The sequence below is a fragment of the Aquarana catesbeiana genome, linkage group LG05, assembly GCF_042186555.1.
Source record: "Aquarana catesbeiana isolate 2022-GZ linkage group LG05, ASM4218655v1, whole genome shotgun sequence".
NCBI lineage: Eukaryota > Metazoa > Chordata > Amphibia > Anura > Ranidae > Aquarana > Aquarana catesbeiana.
The window spans coordinates 279,744,128-279,761,537 of record NC_133328.1 but is presented as its reverse complement, the minus strand read 5'-3'; positions in this window follow the sequence as shown (position 1 = coordinate 279,761,537).

Here is a 17,410-nt window from a genome sequence, read left to right as displayed (position 1 = left end):
TCAGACCTTGACCATTATAAATATTTGCTAATTTTGCACTTCTTACAATGCAATACTTCTGTTATCTCTTCCTTCCAAATACTACAAGACACCTAACAAAAATATTACAGGCATTACTCTATTTTACTCTAATCACCATGATAAAACCAAATTAATTCACTAAAAAGCTTGGGAACGTGATTTAGGAGCTGAACATCCCTCTGAAAGTTTTCAAAGGGTTCTCAGTACCACTTATGCAGTAACTAAATGTGCAGACCTATGGGAACTGACCCGCAGTTTTTTACAGCGGTGGTACTTGACCCCATATCGTATTTCTACATACCTATCCTCTAACTGTTGGAGGAACTGTAGTACCCCTAGCATGCTATTTCACATATTATGGATGTGCCCTTACCTCTCCAACTATCTACCAAAAGTCTTTGAAGTCATTACAAAGGTAGTAGGATTAGCTATTCCTGCGTCCCCAGGAATGGCTTTGCTCTATCTGGGTATAGAGGGTGTCCCATCCTAATTTAGGCCCTTAGGAAGTCATATATTGCTTGCAGCACGCCTCAGTCTGGTTAGACATTGGAAACATTCCAAGGTCCCAAGTGCTGCAAACAACTCATCTGCATGCTAACTAGAGTTGGGTGAGCAGTTCAGGGCTGTTCACCCATTTGGCAAACACCTGAATTTACGGGGTGCTTGGCAGGATGTCCGCCTGCTGAGCACCCCACAATGCACTGCATGCTGCACAGTGCATTCTAGGGCCCTAATTGGATGAAGCCTTGCACCTTGCACTAGTGTTAGTGTAGTGTTCGTATAGTGTGAGTAGGGATTGGCTGAACACTCTGTCACGGTTCCTACTGTGCCATGCAAATGGCCAGGCGTGGTCACACCCCAAGTGGCTCAAGGAGGTATTGAACCTATGACTTTCTGTGTACTGCTCCTGCTGTATTGCCTCTGAGCCACACCTCAGTTCATTATTCAGCCTGGTTTCAAGCTATGCCTTGTCCTGCATGCAGCACTGGGGGGGTATACTCTAGATCTTGCTTTGAAATTAACACCTGTCACTCCTGGTTCAGCTGAGGCAGTTTATCAAATCAGCTGGGTATAAAACACTGCCTCAACCTGAGGGCTGTGTCAGTTCATTGTCTCTTGTATTGCCAAAGGTTCCTGTTTTCCTGTGTTCTTATTTTCAAGTTTCAGTGTTCCAAGACTGCCCCCGGCTTCTGACCCTGGCTCTGTTCATTGTTAACTGACTTCTGGAACCCCTGACTACAGCTTCACCTCGACAATCCTTTGGTAAATTCCCTGTCAAGCACCCGTGCTCAGATTGACAGCCCAGGTAGCCTTTTACCTAGTTACCGTGGGCTGTGTTTATTTGCAAGGGTCAGCATACGTCTCTGCACTATGGACTCCAACCAAGGTAAGCCGTTACACAACCCCTTGATTCGGTTCACACCAGAACATCTCAAACAGGCAAAAAGTTCTAGTGAACATGCAAGCGCTATTAAAGTCTATAAGACATGAACAGGAAAAATCAAAAGTCCTCATTTTAAAGGCTTATATGCAAGTTATTGTCATAAAAAGTGTATGGGGACTGAGGGACTGCCCTAGGAGACATGTATCAATGCAAAAAAAAGTTTTTAAAGGAGCAGTGATTTTAATGATGCTTAAAAAATAATAAAAATGAAATATCCCTTTAAATATTGTGCCTGGGGGATCTCTGTAACGTGGTGCATCTGTGTAATGTATAGAACATGCCACAGCAATAATTACATTTCTAAAGGAAAAAATGTAATTTAAACTTGCTCGCGGCTGTAATGTTTTGCCAACTCTCGGCAATACAGATTACATTTTTTTTTAAATGGTGTGGAGTCCCCCCCAGTCCATTCTGGTCTGGTATGGATTTTAAGGGGAACCCCATGTCAAAATTTGTAAAAACAAATGGCATGGGGTCCCTCCAAAATCTATACCAGACCCCTATCTGAGCTTGCAGCCTGGCAGGTAAGAAAAAAGGAGGGGCGAGTGCCCCCCTCCTGAACCATACCAGGCCACATGTCCTCAGCATGGGGGGGTGGGTGCTTTGCCCCCCCCCACCCCGCAGCATCTTGTCCCCATGTTGATGGGGACAATGGTGTCTCCCGACAACCCTGGGCTGTGGTTGTCGGGGTCAGTGGGTGGGGGGCTTATCAGAATCTGGAAGCCCCCCAGATCCAACCCCCTCTTATGTGAATGGGTATCAGATAAATCCTACCCCTACCCATTTACCAAAAAGGTTTTGAAAAAGTAAGAAACACAGTAAACAGTTTTTGACAAGTCCTTTATTAAAAAATAAAAAATAAAGATAATGTCCCTTGATGTAATCCATCATCAATCACGCCGCTCTCCTACCCCCCCCAAACAAAAGCACACTGTCATCTCTTTGGAGGCCACCGGCCATCTGTCTCCTCTCTGCTTTGACAGCTCTTTTATAAGTGTTAGAATATTATTCCAAATTCATAATTCGGCACTTATAGGTGTTATATTATATTCATGGCAAGCTTGCAAAACATATTTGGTTTTATGATTAATCATGATAAATAGAGTATGTGTGAATGACCTTGATCAATAGATTTGACATGATTCTTCTTTTAAAGCTGAGCATTGCTGGATTTTCCTGGTGTATCCAATTTGTGTATGACATATAAGGTATCTTGGTGTAGAATGTCATGAGAAGACAAAAATAGACACGTGTCCACGTAGCTAAAGGAATATACATTGTGGATTATATACTATTAAGTTAAGTTAGTTTGTAGTTCCAGTCATATTAATAAGTACTAGTATATAGTTACTTAATGTAAAGTTGGTAAAATGTGTTCATATTATGTAGATGTTTGGTTATATGACATTACATGATCAGCCCATTACTTCAAGTATGGAGTGTTACATGTGGGCTTGTCAATCCTATGCCATATATGACTCTGAGTTAGAATCTTCTTTTGGATAGCTTACTGAAGTTAGCAGAAATGAATATGTGCCATACAAGGTTCTAAGTTGGTGTGAGGTTATGACGTTCACACGTTCACATGTAACATATAAAGCCAATGCTTCCACACAGACACACAGACAGACACACACACAGACACACACACACAGTCACTAGGATAGATGATACTGACATGTTCACAAGACACTTTGATAAGTTGGGACAGCTGTCAATTCTGCCAGAAGACTGAGAACGTAATTTCCTGTTTCTTCTTGGACGACACACAAGACAGCACAGCAACCATGAAGCACACATGCTTTCATAAGCTTATTACAGCTTTATAACTTTTTATTCTATTTCATATATTTTTACCTACACTGAACTGAACTATTATATTTTTTTACATTGTATTTATGATGCCAATTGTGTGACAATAAACTCACACTTTGTTTTAAGTCAGTTTGGCTATCAATGCTATTCATCCAGAAGCGCCTCTGAGATACAAGAATATTTAGATATTAATAATATTCTTCATTTTGGCGAGCCAGACAGTTCCGTCATTTCTCAATTTTTTCGGAAATCTCGATCCTTGCTGAGGGGGGAGAGATTAGCGCAGTTTTGCGAATATTCAAGTCTCGAGAAAAAAGACGGTTCAGAACCTACCAAGAGGCGTTTGTGTTGCGTCAGATGTGGACAACAGTCCAGTAACAGACGGTTGAAGACGAGAAATTCTTCTAAATACGGTGAGTAAAAGTTATGGAATTTATTGATGAAATAGCGAGAGAAAGCAAGCTAGAGTTTAAAGATGTGTCTTTATATCCAAATGACAGTCACTTGTGGAGATATATGTACAATGAATGCTTAAATGCCAATACACAGATTGATAAATCCAGGTTCACTGTACATAAATTACGTAAGAAAATAAATAATATCTTAAGCTTAGTGAGAATATTTAACAAAATGATTATTAATGTTGATTTACCTGCTAAAAATGTGTGTACACTAAAGCAGACAGAAACTAACAATGTACAGAACACAGGAATACATGAAAATGTGTCCCAAGATTCTCTTAATTGTCCAAACTGTGAGATTTTTTGTAATTATATAGAGAATCTTGAGGAACAAATTGACTCCAAAACAAATCTTTTGGAAAAGCTTCAGAATGACAGTAGATTGACACAGATTGCTGTAATAACTACAGATGACAAAAAGACTGAATCTAAATGTAAGCAACAATCCTCTTATATTCCGGAAAGTTCGGATATGGAGAATGTTGACGCTACTGATGAAAAAGAAATGAAACATAAAAACTTATTATGTAGAACTGCAAAACTAAAGTTGCAAATACATGACCAACTTATGAAAGTTTTAAAAGACTTTCCTATTTATGACACTGAGGCAACTGTATTTTCCAATTGGGATTTATTTGAAATGTTTGCGGATCGTTTTAATCTGTCAAATGATCAACGCAATTACATATTTCAGTTGTGGGTTCCTGTTAATTTTGGTAAACGAATTAACACACCTGTTATTGATGACGAAGGTCAGGAAAAACAAAATGACGCGACAGATAGACTGCGACAATTATTGCTATGTATGACCGGTGAGCAAATACCGACCATAGAAATGTTAGATCTTTTACAGACTACTGCAGAAGAAAATCCAATTGACTTTAAAGTAAAATTTTGCAAGGTTTATGAAATGATATTTGGAGTAGATGATGACAATGACCCAGGTTTAAAAACAGCTTTCATAAAAAAATTTAAATACCTTGACCCAACTTCAGTAGCCATAGCACAGGAACGTCAAAATTTAAATGATGTGGTAAACTTCATTGATAAAATTAGGAGACAATTGAATCAAAGCAATCTCACACATGAGATAGCTATAATTCAATGTGACAAAAATAGTCAGGCTGCAGACATGTCAGAAACGACAGGTCTTGGCAGGAATGACAAGGACAGCTGCAGACAAGTGAGACAAGGAGACCCTATCACGTGTCTTTACTGTCATAGATCTGGGCATATGAGAAAACATTGCTGTAAATTTAAGAGAGACTCACAAATAAAAACTAAAGATATGGAGAATGAAAAATCAGCTTTTGTACAACCTGTTTTTTCATGTCAAGATAAAATTTTGACTGAATTGCCTTATGCCACTGAAGTCAAACAGATCAGTAATTTGACTGTTAACAGCAGTTCAGACAACACTGTCACTGAAAGAGAGGGTTTATTGCCATTGCCAAAAATAGAATCACACCGGGATTCAATTTCTCTGCCATTACAATATGTAGCACCAATTATTTTGGACGAGAATGGTAGGCCTTATATACAATGTTTGCTGAATGGTAAAAATATTAATTGTCTCATTGACAGTGGATCTGGGATTAGCCTTACCAAAGAAAACATACCTGTGAAATCCAATTCTCCTATGTGTAATATAGTGGGTTTTAATAATACAGGTAATTCCACTGCTAGACGGGTATCTAATGTAACATTTGAAGTACCAGGAATAGTGAAAACTAACATTAACATTTGGGTATGTCACAAAGCAGAGAATATACTTGGTATTGATGTAATCAATGAACAAAAATGGGTGATCGATTTGGCTAATAAAAGTATTTGGAAAGATCCATCTAGGCCCAAATCAGTGCTTATTGATCCCTCTGTATACAGTAAAGTTGGTTCCATTAGCAATATGTCTATAGAACAAAAGTGGCCTGATGTTGATAGTAATTGTGATTTAAAGGAAGTGGTACAACATTTTCCAAGTTTGTGGTCAAAGTTCAAAAATGACATTGGAACTTTGAAAAATACTGAATTGAATATTGAGGGAAAAGATCCAGAACCCCTTAATCAGTATGAGTTACCACTAGAATCAGTTGGTCCACTTTCTGCCATTATTCAAGAGTTTGTACAACTTGGAATTGTAAAGAAAGCTAAATCAGTGGTAAATAACTGTATTTGGCCTATCAAAAATACTGATAATTCATATTCTTTATCAGTTGACTTAAGGACATTGAATAAACATATCACAAATAACCCAGTTCTTCCTGATAAATCTAACTAAAAGTTAAATTTGAATGCTGAGGACAAAGTGTTCTCTGTATTAAAAATTATGAATAGCCATTTTTCCCTTCCTTTAACGAATAGCAGCCAGTACAAACTCGCATTCACATTCAGAAACGAGACTTATACGTTCACTCGATTAATACCTGGTCTAGGTATTGGTGATGGTATAGTTCATGAATCTATAGCAAAAATACTTTCAAAATTTTCTAGGCCAGACTGCATTTGTCAGCATGTGGATACGATTCTGCTGAGTACTCAGAATATCGATGAACATATAGCTCTTTTGTCTGAGTTGTTTATGATGTTACAAGCTGAAGGTTTAAAATTAAACACGACAAAATTTCAGCTGATGAAAAGTCAAGTGAAATACCTTCACATGCAAATTAGTCAAGGAAAGAGACAATTGTTGCAAGAAACTGTTAGAGATATCACTGCAATCCCAACTCCAACAACCCATAAGGCATTGCGTCAATTTTTGCATAAAATAAATCATTGCAAAGAGTTTGTACACTGTTTCACCGAAAAAATTAATCCACTATATAATCTTTTGAGAAATAAAGGTAATATAGTTGACCAATGGGGTCCAAATGAGAAAAATGCTTTTGAAATGTTGAAAAAAGATTTGCAGAATGCTCCAGCATTAAGTACAATAGAGGTTTGTTCTGAAGCATCTTTTGTTTTGAAAACTGATGTATCTGAGAATGCCATCTCAGTAACGTTGTCTCAATTACAAGAAGGTAAGGAGAAAATAATTGCCTATTTCTCCAGAGTTTTATCATTTTTGGAAAAAACTTTTGAGTCAGGTGTAAAGCAACTGCTAAGTGTTTACTATGCAATTAAAGCTACAGAGAGCATAGTGAAATCAAGCAAAATCATTGTACAGACACCTGACTGCTCACTAAAAGGTATTTTTGAGGAAGATAGTTTTAAAGAATGTCGTAAAACATATCCTCTATGGTTCAGAGCTTTATCATTCAAACACATTCAGATAGATGTAAAAGGAAGACATCTTCAGGAATGTACACCAGCACATGTTTATACAGCTGTATCTGAGAAGTCTTTATCTCAGGTTTCCAGCATAAGAACAGAGGAGGACATAGAGCCAGTACTTGTTACTACAGAACAGTCTAACACTAGAATAAGAGCTTCAACACAGAATACAGTTATGCACATTTCTAATCTTTTAGAGATGAGAACAAAGGCATAGTCCATTGTCATCTCTGGGTGGTACAAAACTTTTATTTTGTTTGTGAAAACAGAGATTTGTATCATGACCAAAGGAGGTGTTGCGTCCTGTCATACCTAAACTTCACACTACATATGATTTATAGTTTAGGCCATCTTAGACAGGATAAGGACAGTACATTGTCATACAGAAGTTCTCTTTGAAGGAAAATATAAGATAGTGTTATTTTACATATAGTTTAACAAATTCACAAAGTTATTGTCTCATAATGTTTTAACATTTGTTGGAAAAAAGTTACAAGAATTGAATGTAAATATTTTTTGCCTAATTAATGATACTGCATTTCTTTTACAGAAATGGCATCTAAAATCAAATAAATATGGAGGATAACAAGCTCATATGAATTATGAAGAGCAAAGAGAATATCAGGAAAATTCAAAGTTAAAGAAGGAATCCTCTAGGGAAGAAACTTCAGATTTATGACTGTTTTATCTTATTCAACAAGGTTTTTCTAACCTAACAGAACTTGAAGAAGAAACTTTAAAGACATCTCATAAAGAAAAAATTAATCAGAAGAAACTTTATCTACTATAGATAAACAATTTGGGACTCAAACATTTGTCCACATATACATTTTTTGATAATCCGATTATTCTGATATTAATGTTCATATTAAGTTAGGATAATCATTATTATTTTTATTTATTTTTCCTTATTCGTATATTGAATATTTTTAGGTAACAACTGCACACTCATTCTAGTTTATAGAACATATTTTGTTCATAACTTAAGAAACATATCACTCTTAATAGAAATATGGAAAGTTATGACAAGTTTTAGAGTGTAAAGTATATTTCCAAAGAGCTAAAATATTATTTGAGCACAAATATGGAAATATATTATTGCATAATTTATTTTATTAATAGTAATAACTATTGATATTATTATTAATAATAGTAATTATAGATATGAGTCATCATTATGTTATACATTTTTAAATTCTATATCATTATTTTAAGATTTTGAATAGATAGATCTAAGAGAAGTTAAAGTAAAAAGAAAAGTGATTAGAAGGAGAGTTATTTCTAGCTGCTTCAGTTCTGAGGAATATTGTGTTCAATCATTTGATACAAGGATGTGTAAATGTGACATGAATGATGTTTTGAATGTATTAGAATATTTTGATATGATTAATCATAATTCAGGGGGGATTGTTAGAATATTATTCCAAATTCATAATTCGGCACTTATAGGTGTTATATTATATTCATGGCAAGCTTGCAAAACATATTTGGTTTTATGATTAATCATGATAAATAGAGTATGTGTGAATGACCTTGATCAATAGATTTGACATGATTCTTCTTCTAAAGCTGAGCATTGCTGGATTTTTCTGGTGTATCCAATTTGAGTATGACATATAAGGTATCTTGGTGTAGAATGTCATGAGAAGACAAAAATAGACACGTGTCCACGTAGCTAAAGGAATATACATTGTGGATTATATACTGTTAAGTTAAGTTAGTTTGTAGTTCCAGTCATATTAATAAGTACTAGTATATAGTTACCTAATGTAAAGTTGGTAAAATGTGTTCATATTATGTAGATGTTTGGTTATATGACATTACATGATCAGCCCATTACTTAAAGTATGGAGTGTTACATGTGGGCTTGTCAATCCTATGCCATATATGACTCTGAGTTAGAATCTTCTTTTGGATAGCTTACTGAAGTTAGCAGAAATGAATATGTGCCATACAAGGTTCTAAGTTGGTGTGAGGTTATGACGTTCACACGTTCACATGTAACATATAAAGCCAATGCTTCCACACAGACACACACACAGACACACACACAGACACACACACACAGTCACTAGGATAGATGATACTGACATGTTCACAAGACACTTTGATAAGTTGGGACAGCTGTCAATTCTGCCAGAAGACTGAGAACGTAATTTCCTGTTTCTTCTTGGACGACACACAAGACAGCACAGCAGCCATGAAGCCCACATGCTTTCATAAGCTTATTACAGCTTTATAACTTTTTATTCTATTTCATATATTTTTACCTACACTGAACTGAACTATTATATTTTTTTACATTGTATTTATGATGCCAATTGTGTGACAATAAACTCACACTTTGTTTTAAGTCAGTTTGGCTATCAATGCTATTCATCCAGAAGCGCCTCTGAGATACAAGAATATTTAGATATTAATAATATTCTTCAATAAACAAGGGGTAGGGTAACGCGGTTACATCACCTGGTGACACTGCTCCCTTCTGAGGTCACTTGACCTCACATGATGTCAGAAGGGGGCGGTCTCACATTTCTCCTAGCTGGGTAGCCCCGCCCCGGCTCTTGCCCATATAAGAGCTGTCAAAGCAGAGTGGAGGCAGACGGCTGGGGCCTCCCAAGTGATGACAGTGGGGCTTTTTTTTTTCGGATTGGCATGATTGACGATGGATTACATCGAGGGACATTATTTTCTTTTTTTTTCTTTTTTAATAAAGGACTTGTCAAAAACAGTTTACCGTGTTTCTTACTTTTTGACACTTTTTTGGTAAATGGGTAGGGGTACGATCTACCGGATACCCAATCACATGGGGGGGGGCAGCCCAGGGTTTTCAGGATGAGGCCCTTGTACCCATCAACAAGGTGCTTTGGGGGGCACCCCAAAGCACCCTCCCCATGTCGAGAGCAAGCAGCCTGGTATGGTTCAGGAGGGGGGGCTGGGGGGGGCAAGCTGCATGCTCGGATAAGGGTCTGGTATGGATTTTGGGGGGGCACGCCATTTTTATTTTTTTTTTTACATTTTGGCATGAAGTTCCCCTTAAAATCTATAATGGACCCAAATGGCCTGGTATGGATTTTGGGTGACCACACCATTTTTTCTTAATTCTGTTATAGGGTTCCCCTTAACCACTTTAATACAGGGCACTTTTGCCCCCCTTCCTGTCCAGGCCAATTTTCAGATTTCAGTGCTCTCACACTTTGAATGACAATTACTTAGACATGTAACACTGTACCCAAACAAAATATTTATATTTTTTTTCACACAAATAGAGCTTTCTTTTGGTTGTATTTAAGCACCACTGTTTTTTTTTTCTTTTTTGTAATATAAGTAAAAAAAGAGTGCAAAGTTGTTTTTTTTTTTTCTTGTGGGATGGGGCTGGATGGCTAGGGGTGGTTTCGTCCTGTGGGAGGTGTGGGGCCATGCTTGTGCAAGTTATATTTTGTTAACTTTTTGAAGTGTGATATAATAATTTTTTTGTTTTTCTTTTCTTTCTACACATCTAAGGTTGAACATATCAGGTTTTTTATACTCATTAATTAAATACCCTTGTCCTCTTTTCCTGATGAAGCCGTCTTGGCGAAACATGTTGAAATTTCTGGACGTGGGAATACCTTGTATGTGACTACAGTACTCTAATTTGTCAGGGATAGGCAATGTGTATATACCTATGACTGTGACCATAACTGTACTCCTTACTGTTATATTGTTTTTCTGAATAAATAATTTGTATATTTTTATATATTAAAAATTGTGTCATTTCCTATACGATGTACCCCTAAAGTCCCATTCCCTTTATCTATTTGCTTTATTAAATTTAGGGATGTTGGTACCATTATTTGTTGAGTTTATTTAGAGCTGAACTCTACCCTATTTTTTGACCCCAAAAATATATTAAAAAAATGTTTTTCCTCAGATCAGGCTGATTTGTATTCTTCTACATATTTTTGGTTAAAAAAATTGCAATAAGCGTATATTGATTGGTTTGCGCAAAAGTTATAGCATCTACAAAATAGTTTTATTGCATGTTTATTATTATTATTTTTTTAATAGTAATGGCAGTGATCTGTGATTTTTATTGTGACTGCAACATTATGGCAGACACATCAGACACTTTTGACACTATTTTGAGAGCATTGTCATTTATACAGCGATCGGTGCTATAAAATGCACTGATTACTGTGTAAATGACACTGGTAGGGAAGGGGTTAACCACTAGGGGGCGATGAAGGGGTTAAGTGTGTCCTAGGGAGTGTTTCAAACTGTGGGGGGATAGGCTACAACTCGCATGACAGTGATCACTGCTCTCGATGACAAGGTGCAGTGATCTCTGTCATGACACAAGGCAGAAGGGAAATGCCTTGTTTAAATAGGCACTTCCCCCTGCGGCTCCATAACACGATCCCCTGGAGACCGGCGGACTTCGAGTCCGCCGGTCCCACGGGCACGGTCAGCCTGTATGTGGCGGGTGTGCGCATGCTAGCCCCACCAATTAAAGGGGACGTACAGGTACACCCATTTGCCCACCGCTGCCATTGTGCTGACGTATATCGGTGTGCAGCAGTTGGCAAGTGGTTAAAAATGAGAAAAATAAATAGAAAATAAAAGGAACCTGTCAAACAGGTGCAGAAAAATTTTGCCTCTTCTGCATGTTGTGGCTCAATAATACCGCCAGCACCGGAAAAAAAGGAGAAGTGTGCCCCACCTGCAGAGTATGCACCATCTCCGCGACCACCACTTTTCACTGTAGACAGAGAGGCTCCCTTTTAGTGGCCTGTGAGCATCTGCCTCTCCTTGTTGGCCTTTCAGACATAATAAGGATTTTTTGGGGGAGATTTTTATGACTTTTTATTATAGAGTGTGGGATGGAAAAATAATGCTTGAGTGCAATACTTTTGTGCTTGGTGCACTATAAACCGTTTTATCACAGTTTTTTAATAAAGAAAATAAGGGTGCAACAATTGCGCAAAAAAAAAAAAAAAAAAAATTAAAATAAGATAAATGTAAAAAAAATTAAGAAAATGCCAAAAAAAAAAAAAAAAACCAGTGGTGACGCAGAAGGAAGACCACCTGCGACTCAGAAGAAGGAACAGCAATTATGGATACATTTTTTTTTGACATTTTTTTGCTGCTGCTGGAAAATAAATCAAAAAGCCCCCCCCGCCAAAAAAAAAAAAAAAAAAAAGGGAACCACTGCTGATGCACAAAGAGGAACACCTGCGACGCAGAAGGGGGGACAGCAAATATGCCCTAAATATTTTTAGTGCTGTGACAAAAAAAAAGAAAATTAAAAAAAAAAAATACCACTGCTGTGCTACGCAGAAGATATAACACCTGTGACACAGAAAGGGCAGTACTAATAATGCAAAAAAAAAAAGAAAAAAAGATTAATGAAAAAAAAAATGGGATCAGTGGTGACACAGAAGTGTTGTACACACCAACACTTCATTAGCACCATAACTCTGAGTCACACTACACCGTGTTATATACACCGCACTACACGGTATTATATACTCTTCACTGCACTGTATTATACTGTATATTCTCTACACTGTACTGTATTATATAGTCTCTGCACTACACTGTATTATATATTCTCTACACTGCACTGTATTATATACTCTACATTGACTGACTGCACAATACCCTAACTGCCCTGCCTAATCTCCATTCATATACACTAAACACGGCCACCATGTAAGTAACCTTATATATTGTGGGGCGTGGACTTAGCCCCTAAGACATGATTGGTCAAAGGCACTCTGTCTTTGGCCAATCATGGCTCTCACAGCAAATCGCACTTTCACTGGCCAAAGCATAGAGGTCAGGTGCATGCTTTGGCCAATGTTACAGTCCCATTAGTTTGTTTGTTCTATGAACAAACACCTGATGTTTGAGTCCAATTTAAGTTCAACTCACACGAACGTTAGAAACCCATTGACGTCTATGGGACTTGAACATTCAAAATCAAAAGTGCTAATTTTAAAGGCTAATTTGCATGGTATTGTCCTAAAAAGGGTTTGGGGACCCGGGTCCTGCCCCAGGGGACATATATCAATGCAAAAAAAATGTTTTAAAAGCGTCTGTTTTTTTGGAAGCAGTGATTTTAATGATGCTTAAAGTAAAAAAAAGTGAAATATTCCTTTAAATATTGTACCTGGGGGGTGTCTACAGTATGCCTGTAAAGTTGTGCGTGCTTAGAACAGTCCCTGCACAAAATTACATTTTTAAAGGAATAAAAGTCATTTACAACTACTTGCAGCTCTAATGTAATGTCGGGTCCTGGCAATATGGATGAAAATCAGTGAGACAAATGGCATGGGTACCCCCAGTCCATTACCAGGCCCTTTGGGTCTTGTATGGATATTAAGGGCAGCACAGTGGTGTAGTGGATAGCACTCTCGCCTAGCAGTAAGAAGGGTTGCTGGTTTGAATCCCAACCACGACACTACCTGCCTGGAGTTTGCATGTTCTCCCTGTGCCTGCGTGGGTTTCCTCCCACACTCCAAAGACATGCTGGTAGGTTAATTGGCTTCTGTTCAAAATTGGCCCTAATATATGAATGTGAGTTTGGGGACCTTGGATTGTGGGCTCCTTGAGGGTAGGGATAGTGAGTGTGCGATGTATGTGTGGAGCGATGCGTAAAATTGACAGCGCTATATGGGTACCTTAAATAAATAGGGATAATTGTAGACACGCACACTCACTCAGGTTGAACTGGATGGACTGGTGTCTTTATTCAACCTTACCAACTATGTAAGGGGAACCCCGCAACCAAATTAAAAAAAAGGAAAGGTGTGGGGCCCTGGGCCCTAGGCCCTCTGAATAGCAGTATACAGGCGGTGCAAACAAGACAGGGACTGTAGGTTTGTTGTTAAGTAGAATCTGTTTGTAATTTTGAACTGGTACATTTTTAAAGTGTTTAGCTCCAGCCAAAAAAATCTATTTTAAGCTTTTTGGAAAACATAGGGAAGGGTTATCACCCCTGTGACATTTGTTTTGCTGTCTGTGCTCCTCCTCAGATGATTTCACTTCACTTTTTGTCCCAATGACAAATATTTTTTGAAAATTTGGGGTTTTTAGTGAAACAATGTTTGGTGATAAAGCATCAGTGGAAAGGAGAAATGTTTTTCCCATATTCACTCTTACAGGAGAGAATTTCCCTTCCTAGGGGTAGATTTAATCTCACTTCCTGTTGTCTCCTTCCGTTTGCAAGTAGGAGTCGTTTGTAAGTTGGATGTTTGAAAGTAGGGGCCTGCCCTATATACTCAGCAGAAATTTGGGCCTTAGGTGTTGATATAACACTGTAAGCCCTCACAGGGCCCTGCTGTGAAATATTACATCAAGAATTGTAATTACATGCCCCTGTTGAACAGGGGCAGAAAAATTGGGCCTTTGGTGATGGTGGTGGTGATGCTGGTGCCACAACACTGTAAGTCCTCACAGTTACTCTTGGTGGGCGCTGGAACGGCCCCTGCTGTGAAATATTATATCAAGAATTGTAATTACATGCCCCTGTTGAACAGGGGCAGAAAAATTGGGCCTTAGGCACTGGTATTGGTGCCACAACACCGCAACCCCTCACAGAAACTCTAGTTGGGGTGCAGGAACGAGCCCTGCTGCAAAGAATTGCATAAAAAATTGTAATTACATGCCCCTTTTAAAAAGGGGCTGAAAAATTGGGCCTTAGGCACTGGTGCTGGTGCCACAACACTGCAACCCCTCACAGGTACTCTAGTTGGAGCACAGGAACTAGCCCTGCTGCAAAGAATTGCATCAAAAATTGTAATTACACGCCCCTGAAAAATTGCACCTTAGGCACTGGTGGCGGCGCCCAGAACCAAAAATGTTCTTACTAGCTATCAGCATGACCATTGAGGAGGAAGAGGATAATTACTCAGCATAACAGGATAGTCACTCAGCATCCACATAGGCAGTCTTGAAGAGATCTGACATTTCAAAAAAGATTATTCGGTTACATCAGCATCAGGTGCTTGGTAGCTGGTGGTGATCCAAGACTGATTCATTTTTATGAAGGTCAGTCGATCGACCGAGTCGGTGGACAGACGCACGCTGTGATCGGTTACAAAGCCTCCAGCAGCACTGAATGTGCGTTCCGAAAGAACGCTGGATGCAGGACAGGCCAGTAGCTCAATTGCATACTGTGCAAGCCCATGACCAGTGATCCATCCTCAAGACCCAGTAACCCAGAGGATTTTTGGTGGGAAAGGTGTCCAAGTCAGATCTTGCCCCTAGGTACTCCTGCACCATGTAAAACAGACGCTGGCAATGGTTGCTGGAACCGATCATACCTTGTGGCTGCGGACTAAAAAAATGTCTGAACGCATCGGTCAGATGGCCACCTTCTCCACCAATCCTTCTTTGACTGACCAAAGCCTCAGCAACACGTTGTCCAGGAACAGGAGTTAGTAACCTCCCAGTCTCTGGGAACGTGTTGCACAGACCTTTCTGCAAGGCCTCCCGAAGATGTTTCATGCTCTGCTCCCTCTGCAATGGCAAGATAAGGTCCACAACCTTACCCTTGTAACATGGATCAAGGAGGGTTGCCAGCCAGTATTGATCCCTCTCCTTGATACCATGAATACGAGGATCCTTCCACAGGCTTTGCAGGATCAGGGAGGCCATGCAGTGTAGGTTTGCTGAGGCATTCGGGCCGGAGTCCTTTGGGTCACTAAGGACGACATGATCCACAGCCACATACAAGTTGATGGGTTTCTTGGGACTGTAAATGATCCCTTAAAGACTGCTGCTGATGCTGAGTGCCAGGCTCCACCTCCATGCTGACACAATCCTCCTCTTCCTCCTCCTCCTCCTCCTCCTCTTCCTGTGTGATCGGCGGGCACGCAGGAACACTGTCTGGATAAAGGGGGCCTTGAGAGCTAAGGAAGTCCTCCTCTTCCTGCCTCTGTTCTGCCTCAAGTGCCCTGTCCATTATTCCATGCAGCGTGTGCTCCAACAGGTGGACAAGGGGGACAGTGTCACTGATGCATGCACTGTCACTGCTCACCATCCTCATGGCCTCCTCAAATGGTGACTGGACAGTGCATGCATCCCTGATCATGGCCCACTTGTGTGGGGAAAAAAAACAAGCTCCCCTGACCCTGTCCTGGTGCCATAGTCGCACAGGTACTCATTGATGGCCCTCTGCTGCATGTGCAGCCGCTGCAGCATGGACAACATTGAGTTCCACCTGGTGGGCATGTCACAGATTAGGCGGTTCTTGGGTAGGTTAAATTCCTTTTGGAGGTCTGCCAGCCAAGCACTGGCATTATATGACTGGCAAAAATGCACACAGACTTTCCTGGCCTGCCTCAGGACATCCTGTAAGCCCGGGTACCTGCCCAAGAACCGCTGAACCACCAAGTTAAGGACGTGAGCCAAACAGGGCACATGGGTCATTTGTGCCTGACGGAGGGCGGAGAGGAGGTTGGAGCCATTGTCGCAAACCACCATTCCTGCCCTACGTTGGCGTGGCGTCAACCACCTCTGAACCTGCCCCTGCAGAGCTGACAGAATCTTTGCCCCAGTGTGGCTCCTATCCCCCAAGCACACCAGCTCAAGAACCGCATGGCATCTTTTGGCCTGCGTACTTGCGTATCCCCTATGGAGCACCGCTGGTTCTGAGGACAAAGCACAGGAAGAGGCCATGAAGGAAGAAGAAGAGGAGGGGGTGGAGGAGAGAGGTGTGTCAGAATCACCAGTAGTGGCATTTTGGAGGCGTGGTGGCGGAACAACCTCCAACACTACTGCACCTTGTCCTGCATCCTTCCCAGCTGCCAGCAGAGTCACCCAATGCACCGTGAAACTTAGGTAATGTCCCTGTCCATGCCTGCTGGACCATGAGTCAGCGCTAATATGCACCTTACCGCTGACCGCCCTGTCTAGCGAGGCCAAGACATTGCCTTCCACATGCCGGTAGAGAGCGGAATCGCCTTCCATGAGAAAAAGTGGTGTTTAGGAACCTGCCACTGAGGAACCGCACATTCCACAAACTCACGGAAGGGGGCAGAGTCTACCAACTGAAAAGGTAGCAGTTGAAGTGCTAGCAATTTTGCCAAGCTAGCATTCAACCGCTGGGCATGTGGATGGCTGGGAGCGAACTTCTTTCGGCGGTGCAGCAGCTGGGGCAGGGAAATTTGCCTGATACAATATGACATCGGTGTACCGATAGCAGATTTCCTGCAAGTACTTGGCTGTGACACACCTAATTCTACACTTTCATTCCTCTCAGTGCAGGTCTCAGAGAGGACTGAAGGTATAATGGGGTTGGAGATCCCAGCTGATGAGGAGCAAGGAGAGGTCCTCTTTGTTCTTTGGTGTGGGTCTTTTAGGTACGCTTGCCAACCAACTGCATGGCAGGTCAAAATATGTCTGGTCAAGC